This window comes from Neofelis nebulosa, chromosome 14 (genome assembly GCF_028018385.1).
Source record: "Neofelis nebulosa isolate mNeoNeb1 chromosome 14, mNeoNeb1.pri, whole genome shotgun sequence".
Classification (NCBI taxonomy): domain Eukaryota; kingdom Metazoa; phylum Chordata; class Mammalia; order Carnivora; family Felidae; genus Neofelis; species Neofelis nebulosa.
The window spans coordinates 68,753,944-68,769,849 of NC_080795.1; the positions used below are offsets into that span (position 1 = coordinate 68,753,944).

General features: G+C 41.5%; 2 long non-coding RNA genes across 3 annotated transcripts; one reads left to right on the top strand and one right to left on the bottom strand.

The window, feature by feature from the left end:
* The first annotated feature begins 213 nt into the window (after nt 1–213).
* Nucleotides 214–3,778, top strand: LOC131494613 (uncharacterized). The gene is made up of 3 exons (XR_009253486.1): nt 214–308; nt 995–1,153; nt 3,515–3,778. It is a non-coding gene; the product is annotated as an uncharacterized LOC131494613 (long non-coding RNA).
* Nucleotides 3,779–6,748: 2,970 nt separating this feature from the next.
* LOC131494614 (uncharacterized) lies at nt 6,749–15,877 on the bottom strand. Of its 2 annotated transcripts, none has more exons than XR_009253487.1 (2): nt 12,978–15,877; nt 6,749–11,287 (listed from the first exon to the last, which is right to left on the bottom strand). It is a non-coding gene; the product is annotated as an uncharacterized LOC131494614 (long non-coding RNA). The 2 variants fall into 2 exon arrangements; XR_009253488.1 differs by having other exon boundaries at nt 12,968–15,877.
* Between the last annotated feature and the right edge of the window lie 29 nt (nt 15,878–15,906).

A 15,906-nucleotide genomic window follows, 5' to 3' on the forward strand; every position in this document is an offset into this window, starting at 1 on the left:
GTGCCCCTCTGTATTTCTTTATCTATCTATCATCTATCTACCTATTTATCATCTATCAATTGTCTATTTACCATCTGTCTTTACCTTGCATATTATTCCCATAGTTTCAAATTGTATCCTTGAATTTTGTTTCATTTCCATTCCATTCCATTCCATTCCATTCCATTCCATTCGGTTCTGTTGTGTTCTATTCTATTCTGCACTGCATTCACTCCATTCCATTCCCTTCTGAATTTGTTTAACTTGTGGCAACAAGGGCATATCTTCCTAGTGAATCCCAAAACAATGGCTGGAAGGCTGGGAAGAAGGTATGTGTATATGGTTTTGGTAATGACTGTAACAATGAGCTGCAGTGGGTTCAGAACTTGTGGGGAAGTAGTCATTTGGCGGCTGGTGAATATCCATTTTATATTTCCTGATGCAGATTTTTAAGTAAATGATAAAAGTCACCTTAAAAAGTGAATCTGTTTCTATGTTAGGTTTGGACTCATTTGTTTCTTGATCTAAATCTTTGGGGGGGTGTTTTGATTGTCAGAAATTGTTTTGGAGATTCTTTGATTATACCTTCAGATTTTCACAATGAGATGCCTACTTGGCTAGTTTTCTTCAGATACTTTACTGCTTCCTTTAAAAAAAATTAAGAGAGCTTATTTTTTAAAATGGTACTTCACTTAGGTTTATTCTTGAACCATTTCTTGCTTTTCTTTTTTAGGGAATTAGCAATCTTTTTCAGTCCCTATGTATTTTATGTTTTCTGTGTCCTCCTAGGGCCAAATTAGCATATCTGGGACCTAATGCTCATGGTGTTTGTTTTGTTTCTCTCGGATGTGCGTTAATTTTCATCTAAACCCTGGATTTCTCATAGTCTAAGAGGCAAGATCTATAGTCCTTCAGATTCTTGTATCTGTTACTTACATTCATCCTGGACCTGTGTGAGATTATGACCTTGCATTTGTAGGGGAGGAAACAAATATTTATGTTTTTACCCTTCTAGGTTTTCAGCGAGGGCTTGATGGGAGAAAAAGGGAAAAAAGGCTGGACTTCGCTGCGGCTCATAGTCTCCAGGCAGGATTCTTGAAGCACACAGGTTGTGACACTCCTACAGCTGCCTCGAGGACTTCCTTTAATGTTTCACCACCAGAGCTTTGCTCTGGTCAGTGTTCCTTCCCTCTGATAGCCATATATATCCCCTCCACCCCATACATGTTAGCAATCGTCCTTCAAATATACGGCCTACTGATACACATCGGAAGGGTCTCATGACTAATGTTTTACTAGATAGTAGTAAATAACCTTATCTTAACAGCAGCTAGCCCCTCAGGGTCCTGGAAACCTTGCTTCCAAATTCCTTAGAGACTTAACGCTATTCCTACCCCCCACTAACTAAAAAGTACCTAATCAGTTATTCCTCACACTCCCAGTGCGCTCTTTCTGCTCACGGGGCCTTTTTGCAACAAAAATGGCTCAAGAATTCTTTCTTGACTGGTGGCTCTCCACCCCACACCAGGGCTCTGTAACAAAAGGCAGATCAACAGGAGAGAAACAAAGAGAAGTTTTATTAACGTCTTTATGTTATGTATACATAGGAGAGACTGGGGATGAGTGACTCGTAGTTTTGGTTAGAACCTGGTCTTAGCAAGGAAAGGTATTTTTAGGGAAGAGACAAGAGAAAGGAAAAGGACTGTGGGTCTCCAGGCCAGCAAATTGTGTGAGAACAACTCTAAGGGAAACTAATGGCAGATAAAGGCTAGTCACCACAGTCTGGCATGTGGATTTCTCTCATGCCACCTCCAGGCTGAGAAGGGACTAAAATGGTCTATGGTGATTAACTTTTGTCCTTTCCGGTAGAGAGGGGAAAGGAGACGCTTTTATAATTTTATGTCTTGCTTTTAGGCAAATAGGAGAAAAGCAGAGAGCTTTTTTTCTTCTTCTTTTGGGGGGAGGGAGGTCCGTTCCTTCTTAATTGCCTTCAGTCTGAAATAATCCATATGCTGAAGTGGCATATTTTGCGGTGGCCAAATGTTGCTACCCTTCACAGTTAAGGCTTTAAAGCTTGAAAATTAGAGGACGCCGTTTTTCTTTCAATGTTGTTCCTAAGAAAAAGATCAACGAGAAATTAGTATTAATATATATATGAGATTTAATATCTGTGATTTTTATTTTTTTAATTAAAAACATTTTTAAGTTTATCTATTTTGAGAGAGAGAGAAAGAGAGACAGAGAGCGTGGGCAGGAGAGGGGCAGAGAGAGAGAATCCCAGACAGGTTCCATCCACACCATCAGCGTGGAGCCCGACGTGGGGCTTGAACCCACGAAATATGAGATTAGGACCTGAGCCGAAACCGGGAGTTGGGGGTTTAACCAGTGAGCCACCCAGGTGCCCCAACATCTGGGATTTTTCAGATAGAGTGCAATGAAAATCACATCTGTGATTACACAAAACTAAAAACAGATCACAGAGTAAAAACGAGAGTGAAAGAGTCCAATGAAAGGGGAGACGAAAACCATTTAAAAACCTACTCTGAACTAGACGTGGATTTAAAAAGAAGTAAACTACTTTCTTATAGACCATAGTCATTTTAAGACCATGGATTCTAAGCCAGATGATTCATCTGACATCATTTCATCTAACGTCTTTAATATAATCGTCTTTGGGGTCTAGTAACCTTCTTAAGTGTGAAATAAGTGCAGATAAAAATAAAACCTTCATTATGGTATTTTAAGGATTAAATGAGTCAACTTAAGTATATGAAACAGTGGCCTAGGAGCTAAACGCATGAATATGAGCGTGACCTACTTCCTCCTCTTTGAGAGCTTCCAGTGACTTGTGAACAAAATAAAAAGCAGTGAAAGTTAAACATTCGAAGACAGACAAATGGATGGGTGGACAGGTGTGAATAACAGTCCGGGGTTATAGTCGGTAAGTGAAGAAATGGAAGCCTAAAGTGTTCGTGATTTACTTTTGGTCCCTTGGCTGGCAAGACCAGGGCTGAGAATACGCCTCAGTAAGTCCTCTCCAAGTAGAGAACCGGGGCTCTTTGCCCTCTGCGGTGTTATTTCAGCCTCTATACTTACGAGCTGTGTGAGCTTTGGGAAGTGACTCAGCCTCTCTGAGCTTTAATATCTGTATCTATAAAACAGAGCTAATAGCAGCACCTGTCTCTGGAACTTGCTGTGAGTATTGACTGAGATGATGTGTATAAAGTACTTTACAGAGTGCCTGGCCCACAGCAAGCATTCAGATGTACCTTACCTTTTATTACTAGTCATATGAACACTTGATTTCATTCCAGTACTGCCTGTAGAGAGTAGGTGACATACTTGGAGTCATATAGTCAAGATTAGTTCTATTTTTGTATACATTTTCTGTTTCTGCGTGCAGTATACAAGACGGAAACAATCAGGAATAATAAATACAGAGAGATAAATACCACAATTTACAAGGAAGAGTCTTCCCAGAAGAAGCAATTAATTGCAAAACGATGTGACTTGTGTTTTTCCCTCTCTCTTTAAGCTTCCACAAGAGGCTATGCCATGCTTCAAAACACTGCAACAGAAAGAAGAGGGGAAAAAAAAAGATTTCTAGACAATCCAGTCTGTATGAAATACCTAGGGCAATTCCTGGCACCAAAGAGGTGTTAAGTGTAAGTTAAACGGATTTTATTATTGAAAATGTCTTCTACGCCTTCTTCACAAATACTCACTACCCCCAAACAAACTACGTTTGTCAACACCAAGGTCGAAACAGTACCACAAAAGAGAAGATTTCTCTGGGGGGGGGGGGGGGGCGAGGGGGGAATGTATGGCTCGATCTGTCATTTGTAATAAAATATCTAAAAATATATGCCTCAAAATGTGAAAGAGTTACATTTATCAAAACTGTCTTTCTTTGTTCTTGTTTGAAAGATGAGTGTGGACTGAGTGAGAGTGTCGTTGAAAGCCAAATAAATTAGGGGACTCTGGGAAGCAAGACTGCTGATGAGAAAATCAGGGTCCAGTCCGAGGGTGCTGAGGTGCTATACTGTGAGCTGTTCAGCTGCGAACTCAGCGTGTGCTCACTAAGCCCCGGGATGCACACAGTCTGTGCTGGGCCCTGGAGGTAGCCAGTAAACAGTGTTCAGGTTCCCACTGGAAAGACAAGACATACCCTCAGAAGTCAACCAAATGATAGTGTCCCAAGTCAATAAAAAGCCTGTAATGAGGAATCACAGTGTGAAATGTGATTCAGGCCAAACGAGAGACCTAAGGTAAGTTCTGCGAGTCATGGGAAGAAGAAAGCTCTGAGGTCTGCAAGCATCTGGAAGGCTTCATGGAAGAGGTGGGATCTTGGGCTGAAACTCAGCAGGACTATAGCATCAGGAGAGGGTGAAAGAGGGAAGTTACTGGGGCATAAGCAGGGGTTGCTGCTGTATAATGGGATCAGGCAGTGAGCGTTTGGCACTCAGGAAGCCCACTGGGGCATCTCTTGGTATTCCTGTGCTATGGTCTCATAAAACATGGCAACTGGGGGCCCAGGCTCCTCAGAGATGAATGTAAGAAGCATCCACCAAAGCTTAAGGGCAATCTACAAGAGGGATTGAGAAAGGAGAGGGTCGGTACCACCTGTGGTCTTAGGACCAAAGCAGCCACAGATTAGCTTATTCCACTCTCTTTCCCCCAGAAATTGTGACTGTCCAGAAAATGCAAGACTCTGACAGAGGAGTGAACTGAATGTGCCCTCAGATCCCTTTTACTGGCTCTTAGCCTCTTCCTGTTTGCTGGAGAGGACTGTGCCTGGGCACTGGGGCCTCACACTGCTTCAGGGCAGGCTGTTGCTAATCCTGGGTGACTGTAGGAATGCAAGGGCCCTCCTCTTTCGTCTTAAGACAAGACCACCACCGGAGTGCGGCTTACACTCCAGAGCTCTCTGCGAGATCAGGCTGCAGACTGGGGCTTCATGGAAATCACAGCCTGCTTTGGATTCCTCCTCTTCCCTCCTCTGCTTCCTTTCCTCCCCTCCTGCTTTCTTGTGGGAGTACTTCCTTAACACATTCCCCCGCACTGGACTGCTCACTATAGGATCCGCTTCTGAAAGGGTGGGTTGGATCAAGGTTCCAGGGAGAGGATAAGCGTGCTTAATTCGCTTGAGGGAACTAGACTCCCTTAGGTACAAAAGGAGGGCAGAAAAAATTGGAGAAGAGTTTAGAATTCCAGTTACTGCATGGCACCTTGCAGAAATGTAATGAAGCTAAAGAAATTCGTAATTCTTTTTTGCTGGGTATGAGCTCAGACAGCCTGTTACAGGTGCAGTTGGCTGCGTTCAACTGAAGTGCGACTGAGTCTAAGTTCTGCGAATGCATCTTGCGGTTCAGAACCTGACTATACAAAGTGTAGGTTACGGACACTGCCCGTGTTCCTCGCCCATGTCTCCTGACGACTCGGTGGTTGGGGAAACTGCCTCAGGCTACAAGGACCGGTGGTGTTCTAAGGGCTTCCTCTGGCAAGCTAGCGTGCTTGGCCTGATGTCAGATGGGCTGTAGATGCTGCGGCATTAATATCCCCAGAGCCGTTCTCGTCCAATGGGAATTAGTGCATGACATATCCCAGATTTCTCAGTCCTCCCACGATCTCTGAGAAGTGTGCCACCGTGCCTCCTGGAGGCTGAGACCCGGTCTCCCACAAGGATATTCTCTCGGCGGCTGCTTCTTGCCTGTCCCCATTCTCCATCCCCTTACTGATATTTCCTGGGATCTTATTCCACATCTATTCGCAATAAACCCTGTGTCAGGATCTGCTTCTGGGGGAGCCCAAATTAAGACAGACAGGTTCAACCTCAGGACTTCCGTATTCTCATGAATATCTTCTGCTGAGATGCAGTTTCTTTAAAAGGCAGTTTACCTGTGGTGCCGCTCTGCAGGTTCAGAGCACGCTCCTTTGGAAAATGTTTCAGACTCCGTAACTCATGTTTATGAATATGGTTACTCAGGGTAAAGATTTTTTTTTTTTTTTTCCTTTTGACTCTGGTCTGAATAATCATGAGCGGTATTGCAAGCGGAATGTTTCAGCAGAAGAAAATCAGGGAAATTAAGAAAATCACAATCATTCCCGAGGTGGTTGGGAAACTCTTCTGCAGGTCACTGATTCAGCAAGAAGTTACCAAGTCTTGTGTATGCACAGGGCACTGTGTGGTGCCAGGATCGTTGTCATTGTAAATTTGATCCTGGGGAGTGCATTCCCTAGTCATGAAAGCCGGGAGGATATTCATGGTGCTTAACTAAAAAGGAGCGAAATGGATTTCAGAATGCAGCTTGCTCAGATACTGTTTCTGGAACCGGGATCTAGAGAGGAATTCCTTCCCGTTTTTGAGTGAAGAGAGGCCACTTCCAAATAAGCGCACATCCAGACCCCTAAGGCGGCTGGTTGGTGCGTGCACACGTTCATTAGGTCTTGTGAAAATGTGACACATTTTTTAAAAAAATAAATCAATTTCATATTCTACCCCATGTAGTCCTCAGCTTTTTCTAATTGCTTCACAGAAGCTTGTTTTGTTTCCCCAACACGGTTGTGCGATGTGTTGTATCCTCCCACCATCTTGTCCAATTGTAACGGTGCACGGTAAGCTCACCCACTTAATAATCTCACAAGGGTTCGCTGCACGTTTGTGATACATCAGGCACTGACTTCTGGGAATGATGCCCACTCACTACCGCAACCCCTCTCCCCACCCCCATCGCTCTTGCCATGAAAAATCAATAAAGAACACATAGTCTTGACTTTCAGGGAGTTTCTCATTTATTTGCAGAGACAGGCAAAGAGCAATTTTCCAAATGGTACAGTAAGTGCTATGAAAGAAGAGAGTATGGAATGGAGAACTTGCAGCCCATTCAGATTTGGGAAGGCTGAGAGAACAGGGGGGGGGGGGGGGGCCAGGGGCGAGCCCGGAGTATGTGTCATCTAAACCTCATGTATACATGCAGGACTTAGCCCGCATGTCCTTAAGGACGTAGCCAGGTGGAGAGAGGGCATTGGAGGCAGAAAGGAAAACACAGACAAGGGTCTAGACGTGGAGAAGAGCATGGGCTGTTTGGGAACTGCAAGCATTCAACAGAGCTGGAGAGTAGAGTCTGCTCAGGGCTGGCAAAAGAAGAGGTGAGCCAGAATGTGAAAGGCTTGCACATTCTGCTATGCAGTGTAGACCATTTTGGAAAGGTAACAGGGAGAGACTGAAAACTTTTGAACAGGGTAGTAAAAAATCAGTTTTCACCTCGTTTCGCTCTGCTTCTTGGAAACTGAATTGTGGGAGAAAAGTCAGGAAGGCAGGAAACCATTTAGGTGGTATCTCAGTAGCCTTGAAGGGATCGGGTGATAGAGCGGGCTGGCATCTGGAAATGGAGAGATGTGGATAGAAGTGTTAAGAGGGGAAGAGAGGCTACATGTAAGGAGGTACGTGTGCGTGGCGGGGTGGGGGGCATGGAAAGTAAGTGTATTCCATGTAGAAGAGCCCACTGGGCTGAGAAAGGATTTAGCCTCGCTTGGGGTGGGGGCTAGAAGTCTCATTTCCTGTGTTGTTATTTCCCCTTGAAGCTCTTGGCTCCCAGATCTTTGATCACGTGCTGTTACTTCCGCTCGAAGCTCTTGGCTCCAAGATCTTTGATCACGTGTGACAAAACCCCACGCACTTTCCCCTTTGGTCTGAATGTGCTGACAAGGCAAAACAAGACACTTTCACATCCTGTTCTTTAGCTCATGGTTGATTAACGGAGATTAAAACTCTCTGCTCTCCGAAGGTAGCAAGCTAGCCATATTTGGGAAAAACCATTTCCTGTTTTGATAAATAAGGCTTATTTCTGCAGCTTGCAAAGCCAGGGTGTAAAACCACCTCATTTGCAAACGTCTATAAAAGTAGAGGTGCTCCGAAGATATTTAGACTGGGGTTGATACTCCTATTGTGATAGTCTCCCTCATTTTGGTCTCCTAACTTGTCTGGTTTTTGTCTTTGACAGTTTGCCTCAGGATGGCACCTTGCCTCCAGATTCCCATCTGCTCCAGCCAGGTAATAAGGCCATCTGGAGCCTTTTGTGCTCCATTCCTGGCTGGCAACCCAGGGGACTAAAGGTGAGTCCTGGTCCTGGTCCTATGTCCAGACTCTTGTCTGTTGGAAGCATGGTAAGAATTTGATTTTGATTTTTTTTTTTTTTGAGTCTTTGGTTGATTTCTGGTGATGGATGGCTTTTTTTTTTTTTTTTGGTTTTGTCATTAGATAATTTGGCTATCTAAGTGAATTAAATGGCCTATAGATATTTTTCTCTTTTGAATGAAAGATGACAGAAAATCGTGTTTGTTACTCTTTTCTGTTTGTTCATTTTTCCCCAATTTTGAACTCAAATCAACTAAGAATTTGTACCCATTAGAGAGGAGCTCTTTTTATATGAAAAATGAGTTTTGTATTTTTGGGTTTACCCCTGATGTATGGGCTAAAATTTTGGAAGAGAAGCTATAAGTTTTCTAGGTTTTTATGTATGTTTATGTGTCTATAGATATGTAATATTTTCCGACTTCCAGATGGTATTACTAAATTAGATTATAACAAAATTGTTAAGGAGTTTTATTCTAATTGACTTAGAGTTAGCTAAAGGCATATACAAATAAAGGACTATTCTTAAAAATTCCCAGATATTGAAAAAATTAAATTTCTAATACTTTCAATGTGCTCAAAATACATTCTTATAGGCAGTAATTCAAATGTTCTAAGAATTTAAGTTTACATAATTTAGGTAACTCTAGCAAATGAGACTAATTTAATATTATTGGTTTAATAAAAACAGCTATATCTTCTGAGTTGTCAGCATTAAATGTAATAGAAACATATATTTTAATTTTATGCAAGCATGTTTTTCCTCAATTTATAAAGTTTGGCTGATTTAATACACTATCATTTCAGTTACTATATTTTAAGATTATAAAAATGTACATTTGTATTAGTCAAATTAAGTCATTATTTGGACAAACTTTATTTCAAAGTAATTATATTTTGCAGTATGTCAGCTTAAAGACAGTGTCCAAAATGAATTGGTAGCTTAAAACCTTGGACTGATGCTAAATTGACTTAATTTATGAATATTCATTAGACACCTAAATCCTATCTAAGAGAAAAAATTGAAGCATTAATTGCTGAATACAATTTCATTTTATATACTTTTGGACTTTTACTTTTATATAATACAGAGAGGCTATCTATTTGGGTCTGTTAATGCACATGTTCATTTTTGCCACATTGAGAAGCTGTACCTATAAGGAACGCTTATGATTATAAAAATTATGAGATGTTGAGATGTATATTTATAAACTTTGCTAGTCTGCTAGAAAATACTGGTATATGAAAGACAGTTTACAATTATTTACTATCAGGTACTCCTTCCTTGACCAAACTTTAGTTAGGCTCCTGTGAGCCTTCTTCTAGACTAGGCTCGACCTTGGCCTGCTGAGCCCCCACTTTAGCAATGAATCCTAAGCTAGTTAATTGACACTTGCCCCTCTTTATATGGGATCATCCTTGATATCTGATCAAGCTCCTCACACCCTGCCCTAGATATCTAAGTCCTTGGCGCCTGCTTTTAGTAAGAATCCTGTTAAGCCAGTTTAGCAAGAATCCCCGTACTTTGGTATCTAACCAAGTTCCTCTTAGTAATTTCCTATCCACTCACCCCCTCCCTGGCTCCTTGGCTGAGATCTCCAGCTGTCTGTGCTGCATGGGAATGGGATACCAAAGTCTCTCTCCTCTACTGCAGTAGTTCTAATAAGATCTGCCTCGCGGCTTTAACACATTCCCTGGAAATAACTCTTCTCTTACACCGTCTCCTGGTTTTCTATATGCAGTAGAAGTGGCTGTAGTGAAAACTTAGAATCAGTATATGTGAATGAGACTCTGACAGGAGTGATAGTAGCCGAGAGGAGCAACTTTGCACATGAAGTGTGCAGGGGGTATTTTGTTAAGAAAAACAAGAGTAGCTTTGTTCCAAAGTAAAATAACTGCTTCCCAAATGAGAGACAAGTGTATGACAAACTTGTCTGGATAGAGAAAGTTGTAGATGGTTCATGGAAAAGGAATTGTATTTCTTAGAATCAAAGCTGGCTAAGGCTGATGGGCTTATTTATAAGATTGTTTTTATGAATCTTTTTTTCCATTTCTTTTTTTTTAATTTAAATATAAGATTTTTAATAAGAGTGTTAGTACCAAATATGCTGTTTCAAAACTAGCACTTGGTTTTCTTTCTATTAAAATGACATTTTTTTCCCTTGGATTACTGGTGTTTTCTTAATAAGTGCTTGTAAAAAATATTTTTCTTTACCTTTAGAATAATCTGCCTAGAAAACAACTATTCAGGGTCTTATTAGACTCATTTCCTATACTTTGTGTTGACTTTATCATATCTTTAATTACGCGAGAGAACAAAGTCTTTTCACTTGAAAAGAATTGGAGTTCTTTATAGTCACGTCCCTTCTATGCCTACTTTTAAATTTATGTCTTCATTTTGGCTAATTAGGTAACCAACTATTATTTCTCAGTAATCCACTGTCCTATTTAATCAAGTGTTCAAATTTCCTGACTACTTTTTGTATTTTACTTTCCAAAAATCAAATCCTAAATGATATCTTTTGCCGAAGAAATTGTCAAGAAAAAAAAAAAAAAGTTAAGTCTGGACCCGAGTAAGGAGAGGTATTATTGAATGAGACTATTGCAGAGAGATGCTCAAAGCCTGAGCCAGAGCAGTGTCAGGCAGGTGGCGGGGGGGGGGTGGAGCGGGTGGGACAAGCAAAGTTTCTGTAAGCAGAGACCCTGGGATAGGTGCCTGTGCAAAGCAGAAGGATGCCATGCTAACAGCTGGTGTGCGGAAGGTGCCTTGAAACATAATGAACTGCATCCAGTGTTGTACTAGTAGAAAAGTTGAGGCAGGAAAGTTGTGTCCTCGGGCACAAGGACTTGGGATTCTGGTCTCGGTTGAAGTAAACAAGCAAAAGTGCAGAAAGTTTGCAGAGTTGGGACCTAGTGGTTCTCAGCAAAGCAGCCTAAACTTATATGAAGCATAAAGTTGCCTCAGCCTTGTCAGTCCCTCTCTTTGTTCAAGGTGGGCTCAGAGAGACTCTTCATGGACAATTCAAGGATAAGGAATAACTCAAACAGCGGATGGCTGAGTGAGATAGACCTCAGGGCCACCATATTCTCAGTGATGACCCTAGAAGACCAATTGAATCATCTGTTTGGAGTGCAGGCAGAGGTCAATTGTTTCAGTGTTCTTAAATGGGATGCCTAAAATTAAAAAAAAGATACATGTTAGCACAAAGGAATGTATTAAAGAGCCAGAAGTCAAACCCTAAGAGTATCCAATCTAGTGAAACTCAGGAGGTCAGTGGATGAAATCGTTTCATTGTGCAGCACTGCTCCCTGAGTCCTATCGTGATCTTAATTATGCTACTCAGAGCTCGGGTTATCTCCCTTATCAGGGGATACATGACCTGAGCATTTCACCAGACTTTCTTAGTGACCCAGACAGCAGCTTGTCCAGAGAGCAACCAGGTTCACGCCTGGACTGCTGCAGTGTTTCTTCAGATCCTGGGGGAAAAGGCCAGTGACAAAGCAACCTAGAGTCTGAATAAGGATCTGGGAAATCATGTTTTGGTTCTCAGTGACTTGAAGTCAGGAAAAAGGGAGAAAAGTTGTACAGGTTAGTTTGAAAAGTTATAGCCAGGTATTGAAGGAATCTGCAAGAATTGAAAATTTGGTAAGGGCTGACAATCTCTCTAAAGTAAAAGATTCAAATCTGATTTATAAGTAGGTATCACCACTAGTTTATCTACAGTGGGAAAAGAAGCTAATTAAGTGTCTATAAGACGAGATAGAGTTTGCATATCAATCAGCTACCTGCAGTTTACAGAGGTGCAAAATAGCTCAAAGGCAATGAATAGGGTCAGAATCCGGTAATCCAAAAGAGCATGCTATAGTTTCCCATTGAAACACCAAAGGCTCTCTACAGTCCCTTTCCCCTCTTGATCAAAGACAATCTCAAAGAAAGAGGACTCTTGGTCACAAAATAAGGCTGGTCTCACTGGAGGTGGCCTGGTTATTTACATAGATGCAGCAAGAACGACGTGGTACCACGTAGGTCTTATACTGGCTTCTCTGGACGCTTTCAGAAAGAATCTCAGATTGGACTTTCCAGAGCCTCTTGAGGCTAGGAAGCCGAGCCAAAACCTCACCATCATTTTCCACCTGCAGTACCTAGTGATCTGGTGGGCATTCCTCTCTTCCTGAGGTCCTCAAAATAGCCTAGGATTCCTGAGCCTGCCAGGAAGTGACCTTCCTTGCTCACCTATAAGGCTGGGAACCCTATAAAGCCGGTTGCCAGGCCAGTTTTCCCAAGACGGACTTTGTAAGCATTGGCCCATCATGTCAACCTTAATTGCTGAAAAGCGTCTGGTCACATCTGACGAAACGAGCATCATTCTCAACTGTGACATTATAGGCAGAGCCAGCCTTGATTAACCAATGCTTCCAGTTATGTCCTATTAACAAGGTGGACAGGCTCTTACCGAATCTATGCAAATAACTACAGTGCCACGAAAACAGGAATACTCCACGAGACTTCCCAGAATTTGGAAGGGTGAGGCAGGGCAGAGAAGAGGAATGTTTCCTTTCTGTTTCACAAGAGCACAGTCTACTAAATTGTTGTGAGTGCTAGATAGCTTGAGAGAAGAGAGAAAGTGCATCCTTACATCCAGAAAATAGAACACGAGAGCATCAGCACTGTTCCAAACAAAGCTCATAATCATGAATGATCAGTTCATTCAGTCCTGTGTAATAATTCTTGTTCCATTTGATCTTGGATTAATAGTCCATCAATCTATATTCTCCCCTAGAGTTCTAGAAATCCTGACTTAGTCTACCAGGGTGGTCCCAAAGTTATTTAAGCAGTGCCATCAGAAGACTTACCCAAGAGTACCTGGCTGGCATAGTCTGCTTCCACGGGTCTCTAAGATAATCCTTTTTTGTTGAAGACAGAGCACTCAGTCGGTAGCTGATTTGCAAGGGCTCTTCGGGAAGCATCAGAGTAACATAAAACCACCTGTGAAGGACAGAAAACTTAAAATAGCCATGGTTAGTTCATTTTGATAATTTTCAAAGGTGAAAGATCTGAGCAGAGTTCACTATAAAAATAATACAATTGATGAAGCAATTTGATTTTTATGGGACACTGAAAAAGTCAGTTCAATCAGTTTTGGGCAAAACATGCTAATGTTTAATTAGCATCGTTAATCCTGTTTTCAAAGAAGACTGGATATTATATGTAGTTTATGAAAATGGATGAGTATAATCTTTAGAGGAAAACATGACAGATACAATATCATGGTTCTGAGACATGATATACCACGAACGTATATCAAGCATATTGTTAAAACATAGCAATGGTATGTCCAGATAATCAAGCAATAAGCAAACTTAACCTGGATGAGTTTAGGAAGAACATGCCTAAGTAAAATAAAAATGTGTTCTCACAAGGCTGATAACTCAAAAGGCATAACTGTATTTATTAAACCAACAACATTTAAACTAGCCTCGTTTGCCAAAGATTTACCTCGTGAGCCTGAATTTTAAAAACACATTGGTAAACTTTTATAAGAATACCTTTTTCCCCCACATTAAACATATTAGAGATTTAATTGTCTCGGTCTCTGGGAATTTCGGAAATATTTAAAATTCTATAAACTCCTATTCATCTCTTATCCAATCCAGAAGGAGCTCCTTTAAGGGACTTCAGAATTTAATGTGGTCATACCATTTGGAGGTAGGAAAATAGTACATGTGTATAATACAACATACATATACGCACATACAGATGGACACAAAGAAAGAGCTTATAGCTTTAAGTTTTAATTAAAAAATTTTAGAGCTGGTTCAGATATAAACGCAAAGACTCAAAACTCACCGGTTCATGTAAAAGAGCTGACTCTAATCCCTGCCTCACTTTTACCTTTTTACAAGGATCGTGTTTCTGGCAGATGGGGCAAATTGAAGTAACCTGCTCAATGTAAGAGCTGAAGCAGTCTCCCCAGTATTTGTGGAGGAGACCCTCAAGATGTACTTGGCCCCGATATGTATCCAATGGAGGCTGTGGACTACATTTTGGGAGAGTGACAGAGGAGAGACCAAGTGGCCATCGGTGTCTCCAAAGCCCATCTGAGTAAAGAAAACTTGAAGCTTATTTCTAATTAGCTTTTTCAGCTGCAGGCTTTTGCTCCTGGGGTCGCTGGGCTCCTCACAGCCCCGACAGTGGTAAGGGACTTAAATATCAGGTGTCTACAGGACGAGGAGCCTGAGTGAGAAAAGAAAGGCCTGGCAGGGTGGATGACAGAGGAGGTAGAGGCGTTGAAGGGGGGAGAACGAAGGATTCTAGGGAGCTGAAGGGAAAGTTGAAGGTGGAAAAAGGGAGGCAGAGTTAGAGGAGGATGATGGGAAGGGATAGGTCTTAGAAAACACCGAGGAAGAGAAATGGCCTTGGAAGGAAGCAGTGGTCTCTGAAAATTTTTGTGGAAGAGACTTTGTTCTGTTTCTTTGTACCAAACAATAAAAGCAGGGCACCGTTTGGATGAAATCTTGGAGTCATGGGATTCAGGAGCCCTGCTCAGAATAAGTCAATGTAATCCAAGAGTCAGGGGCTTTAACTATACTCAGAAAAGCTGGAAGAAGGCAGAGAAATAGAAGGAAAAAAGACAAAAATGAAGAATAAAGCCAAGTCCTTACCATGCTACAATAGACACATGTGTGAAGCACTGGACCAGGATTTAGACTCACCATGTGGATCCCAACTTCCCCGGCCAGGAAAGGAGCCAGCATCTGATCAGATGGCATTGGCGCCTGGGTGAAGAAAGCAAGGTCCTGGGGGCATCTGACATTCTGTCAGAGTTACAGCGTCATCCCTGTGAAAGAAAAAAAATGCAATGGATGTTACTATGAAGGATGTTACTATGTTCATATGAAGGGGGTTATTGCAATAGGGGGAGAGGAGTATCATAATAGGAAGACGCTCTAAGACTAAGTCAGAAATGTATCTGGGGAGGGATGGGTGGGCAGAACTTTTAAATGCAGAGACGCCTGGGATAGGTGGCTGTGGAGAGTTGGAGGTGGGGAGCTGAAAACTGGTAGGGGAGGGGGTTCTTGAAACTTAACCTTCATCAAATATTGTACTAACAGGGAAGTTAAGGCAGGAAGTGTTGGTTTGTGGTTAAGCACATGGGGCAGGGGTTGCTCTTAAGAGGAGCAAACAAATTCAAGTGCAGAAAATTTACATGGGATCGAGGGCTTTGTGGTCCCGAAGTTGTGTCAAGCTCAAAGTTCGATTAACCTCGTCAGCACTTAAAATTGTTTTTGAGATTTTGCAAAGGGTTCCCACTAAGATTTGTTTTGTCACCTTGTAAAGAAAGAAATGTTGGGAATAATTAGGGTTATTGATAGGTTACTAATGATGTGTTACGTGGGAAATACTCTCAAATCAGAAGAAATGCTTAGACCTCCCTAGGTTAAATTTGTTTGGGTAAAACATTATTAGTGTAAATATTTAAACAATTGTATCCTGTATGGGAAGGTTCTAGACAATGATCAGTGTTTTTGCTGACCATGATACGTTTCTGTGTATCAGAGTTTTAGTGTTGCTTTGCCTGTAAAACAAAAGCAGTATTATATTAGCAGTCATAATTTTAGTTATTTTTAAAAACATTAAGTTGGTTGCAACTTTGCATCTTTAATGCGAATTCAGTGTATTTCCTGGCTAGTTTTCTACTGGGGATTCACATCATTTATCTATAAAGTTTTATTAATCTACTACTGATGTTTAAAAGCCTACTTTAGATGTATTAAATCTATTTACTTGATAG